The following is a 5,434-nucleotide window of genomic DNA, read 5'->3' on the forward strand; positions in this document are numbered from 1 at the left end:
CTCAGTCGGTTGAGCGTCCGACTTGGGCTCAGGTCATAATCTCACGGCTCGTGGTTTCGAGCCCCACGTCAGGCTCTGCGCTGACAGCAATGAGCTCAATGCGGGGCTCGAACTCACACACTGTAAGATCATGACCTGAACCAAAGTCAGACGCTCCAAACACTGAGCCACCCAGGTGCCCCATTCCCTTCTATGTTTAAAATAGCTACACTGATGGGAGACCAAAAGAGCTGGGGAAGAATGTTGGCTGAGTCTGATGCCTCATCAGGGACAAGAGTCTGAGGGAGAGGAGTGCCTGTGAAGAGCCCAGGCCCCATGGCCCCCTCGTCTCCCTCGTCAGGCTGCCCTCCGGGGAGGTAGGTGCTAGAGCCCCAGACATCATGGGAGACCTGCCCACTCCTGCTGGAGACCCCAGGCTCTCAGAGGTCCTTGTCCTACCGAGGCACCAACACTCAAGAGCAAAGGCAGCTGCATGATGCGACAGGCAGAACTCAAGACTCTCTGGGCTTCCTGTGGCCCCCAACATGGGCACAGAAGCACGCAGAGGGACAGGGGGCAGGGATGGAGAAACTGAGACGGCCCCACGCTTGGGACAGGGGGATATGGTGTGGATCCTACGATCAGAGGTCACCTCAGTCAAAACCAACGTAGACCAACAAAGAACAATCCAAAAAGGAAACTAAGAAAATCATGCCATTCACAAGAGCATCAAAAAGACAAACCACTTAGGAAGAAATTTAACCAAGGAGGCAAAAGACCTGGACACTGGAAATTGCTGGGAAAAAAAGGAAAGACGACACAAATAAACAGAAAGACATCCCATGTTCATGGATCAAAGACTTAATAATGTTAAGATGTCAATTTTGTAGAAACAATGTACAGACTCAATGCAATCCCTATCAAAATCTCAAGGGCATTTTTGGCAGAAATAGAAAAAAGCATCCCAAAATTCAACACCTCAAGGCACCTCAAATAGCCCAAACAAAACCATCTTGAAAAAGAAGAACACGCTTCCTGATTTCAAACTTACTACAAAGCTACAGAATCAACACTGTGGTGCTGGCATAAAGACAGATTAATGGAACAGGACGAAGACCCCGGAAATGAACTCATGTGTGGAAGGTCAAATGATATTCGACAATGGTATCAAGACCACTTAACTGGGGAAGGACAGTCTCTTCAACAAATGGTGCTGGGTGAGGCTCCTGGGTGGCTCAGTTGGTTAAGTATCCAACTTCCGCTTAGGTCATGATCTCACAGTTCGTGGGTTCAAGGCCCACGTCGGGCTCTGTGCTGACGGCTCAGGGCCTGGAGCCTGCTTCGGATTCTGGGTCTCCCTCTCTCTTTGCCCCTCCCCCCCCCACTTTGTCTGTCTGCCTCTCTCTCAAAAATAAAGAAACACAAATAAGCCATACAGAGAAAGACAGATACCATATGTTTTCACTCTTATGTGGATCCTGAGAAACTTAACAGAAACCCATGGAGGAGGGGAAGGAAAAAAAAAAAAGAGGTTAGAGTGGGAGAGAGAGCCAAAGCATAAGAGACTCTTAAAAACTGAGAACAAACTGAGGGTTGATGGGAGGGGAGGGGAGGTGATGGGCACTGACGAGGGCATCTTTTGGGATGAGCACTGGGGGTTGTATGGAAACTAATTTGACGATAAATTTCATATAATAAAAAAATAATAATAAATAAACATAAAAAAATAAAAAGGTGGTGGGAAAACTGGATGAGGATGGGGAGAGATCGGAGCCCTCCTGCCCTGATGGTGGGGATGTAAAATGGTGCAGCCGCTGTGGAACACAGTATGGGGGATCCTCAGAGAGTTGAATAAAACTACCCCAGGATCCAGCAATCCCACCTCCGGGTCGACGCCCAAAAGAACTGAAAGCAGGATGTCAAAGAGACCTTCGCACCCCTATGTTCACTGCAGCATTATTCACAGTAACAGAGGTTGAAGCAATCCCGAGTGTCCGCTGACCAACGAATGGGTAAAGAAAACGTGGTCTATACACACGACGCGGTATTATCCAGCCTGAAAATGGAAGGAAAGACTGTCACCTGCTACACCACAGATGCACCCGGAGAACATCACGCTGAGCGGTCAGTCACAAAATACAAATACCGTACGACTCCACTTACGTGAGCCATCTCGAGCACTCAAAATCAGAGACAGATGGTAGAACAGTGGCTGCCGGGGGCGGGGGGGGGATCCGCCACGGAGCTGCTCACCGGGTACAGAGTTTCAGGGTTGCAAGATGAAGAAGTTCTGGGGACCTAATCCACAACCAGGTGAAGCTGCTGACACTCTTGCACCCACCGTGGCGTGCCAGAAGATGAACAGGTGATATGTTGTACATTGTACGTGACAGGTGTCCACCGAGGACCAGTGCCGCCCCGCCCCTCCCACGGGTGTTACTCCCAGAAGAAAGCGTGGGGGGTGGGCGGCGGGTGGGGGGGACAGGACTCACAAAACCGAGTTGACCAGTGTGTTTTCTTTTTTTTTTTTAATGTTTATTTATTTTTGAGGAAGAGACAGAGTGTGAGCAGGGGAGGGGCAGAGAGAGAGGGAGACACAGAATCCGAAGCAGGCTCCAGGCGCCGAGCCATCAGCACGGAGACTGACGCGGGGCTCGAACCCACAAACCGTGAGATCACCCGCCCCCATGAGACTCAGGGTTTCTATACTGGAACCGAACCTGGCATCTGGTTCTTACTTCAGGGCCCTCCAGTCAGTGAATCCTACAGTTATCTCAAATAGAACATCTCGATGGACTCATGACTAATCAGCCCATGATCACACATAACTGTGGTATCATGCATTTGGTATTTTTTAAATTTGGGGGGGGTGGGGGGGAACTTGCTCTGATTCAGCTATGACCATAAAGGTCTCGACGCAGTCAAATAACTCGTCGCTGGGCTAATTCACTGTGCTATGTCTCCGCATTCACACAAACAAGGTGTATTTCAGTCAATGGTTACAGGACATGTACCTTAACTCTAATGCTTCAACTGGACACACATACACGTACACACACACGTACATGTACACACACCACACATCTTTATCCAACCGATAACTGGCTTAACCAAAACCCCCCAACTCCCTGTAACCCTATGATAAGAATACGTATTTATCATTGTCCAATTTATCATTGTCCAACCCCCCAAAACAAGACTAAATTCACATCCAAACAGAAGGCCTAAGTACAAATCTTTATAAATACACCCAAAATCCCAATGAAACATTAGTCGCAAATACCCATGTGACACCTCGATTCACCTCGAGCACTAATCCGTACCGACTGGGCAATATTCTCTCACAACTAATCCCATAAATTCACCAACCCATCCAACGTGTTCCCCGTTAAGGTAGCTTCAGTACACAGAGCAAGGCACCGGAAATGCCTAGATGAATCATCAGACTCCATAAACACCAAGGTTTGGCCCTAGCCTTTCCATTAGTTAAAGAGGATTACACGTGGAAGCCTCCGGAAGGGTGAAAAACGCCTCTCAATCATCATAATCTAAAGGAGCGGGTGTGAAGCACAAACAATAACAATGTAGCTCGTGACACCTTGCTTAGCCACACGCCCACGGGATACAGCAGGGATAAAAAATTAAGCCGTGAATGAAAATTCGACTAAGCCATATTGAATTAGGGTTGGTAAATTTCATGCCAGCCACCCGCGTGGTCACACGATTCACCCGAACTAATAGACCCACGGCGTAAAGCGTGTCATAGAGGAACCCCACGCTACTGTTAAACTTTTACTAGGCTGGCAAAAGCTACAAGTAACATACAACTATAGCACGAAAGTAACTTTAACACCTCCGACCGCAGGATAGCTAAAACCCAAGCTGGGATTGGATAGCCCGCTATCCTCAGCCCTAAACTTAGCTAATTAAACAAATCTATCTGCCAGAGAACTATAGCAACAGGTTAAAACTCAAAGGACTTGGCAGTGCTTTATATGCCTAGAGGAGCCCGTTCTGTAATCGACAAGCCCCGATATTCCTCGCCACCCCTTGCAAATCCAGTCTATACACCGCCACCTTCAGCAAACCCTAAAAAGGAAGAAAAATGAGCACAGGTATCTTAACATTAAAAAGTCAGGTCAAGGGGCGCCTGGGTGGCTCAGTCGGCTGAGCGTCCGACTTTGGCTCGAGGTCCGCGAGTTCGAGCCCCACGTCGGGCTCTGTGCTGACAGCTCGGAGCCTGGAGCCTGCTTCGGACTCTGTGTCTCCCTCTCTCTCTGACCCTCCCCCACTCATGCTCTGTCTCTCTTTCTCTCTGTCAAAAATAAACATTAAAAAAATTTTTTTAAAAAGTTAGGTCAAGGCGTGACCTGTGAGGTGGGAAGTAATGGGGTACGTTTTCCGTGCCAGAACACTTTCCATGAAGTCCTTATGAAATTAAGAACCAAAGGAGGATTTAGTAATAAATCGAGACTAGAGAGCTCAATTGAATCAGGCCATGAAGCACGCACACACCACCTGTCACCCTCCTCGAGTGACAAAACCCAAAGACGATCTATTCGAACCGTAAAAAAACACAAGAGGCAAGTCGTAACAAGGTAAGCATACTGGAAAGTGGGCTTGGATAAAACGAGACGTAGCTTAAACAAAGCATCTGGCTTACACCCAGAAGACTGCATATCAAAGTGACCATCGGTGAGCCAAAACTGGCCCAAACAACCACACATGCAACTAACGTAAAACAATAAACCAAACCGCTTGGTTAATTCTTGAAAGTATAGGAGACAGAAACTTAACTTGGCGCCACAGAGAGAGAGCCGTAAGGGAAAGACAGAAGAAAGATTAAAAGCGCTATACAGCAAAGATTACCCCTGGTAGCTGTGGCGTGATGAATTCGCTAGAATAACCTAACAAAGAGAACTTGAGCCAGGCCCCCCGACACCAGACGAGCGCCTCTGAACACTCTTTACAGGATGAACTCATCTATGTTGCAAACTAGTGAGAAGATTTGGAGGTGGAGGTGAAAAGCCTCACGAGCCTGGTGACGGCTGGTTACCCAGAACAGAATTTTAGCTCAACTGTAAACTTACCTAAAAACCCCCAAATTCGAATGTAAGTGTAAAATATAACCTGAAAAGGTACAGCATTCTAGAACCAGGATCCAACCGTTTTTAGAGAGTAAGCATAAATGTTAACCACAGTCGGCTTAACAGCAGCCATCAATTAAGAAAGCGTTCAAGCTCGGGGCGCCTGGGTGGCGCAGTCGGTTAAGCGTCCGACTTCAGCCAGGTCACGATCTCGCGGTCCGTGAGTTCGAGCCCCGCGTCAGGCTCTGGGCTGATGGCTCAGAGCCTGGAGCCTGTTTCCGATTCTGTGTCTCCCTCTCTCTCTGCCCCTCGCCCGTTCATGCTCTGTCTCTCTCTGTCCCAAAAATAAATAAACATAAAAAAAAAAA

This window comes from Herpailurus yagouaroundi, unplaced genomic scaffold (genome assembly GCF_014898765.1).
Source record: "Herpailurus yagouaroundi ecotype Mexico unplaced genomic scaffold, PumYag 205, whole genome shotgun sequence".
Taxonomy (NCBI): domain Eukaryota; kingdom Metazoa; phylum Chordata; class Mammalia; order Carnivora; family Felidae; genus Herpailurus; species Herpailurus yagouaroundi.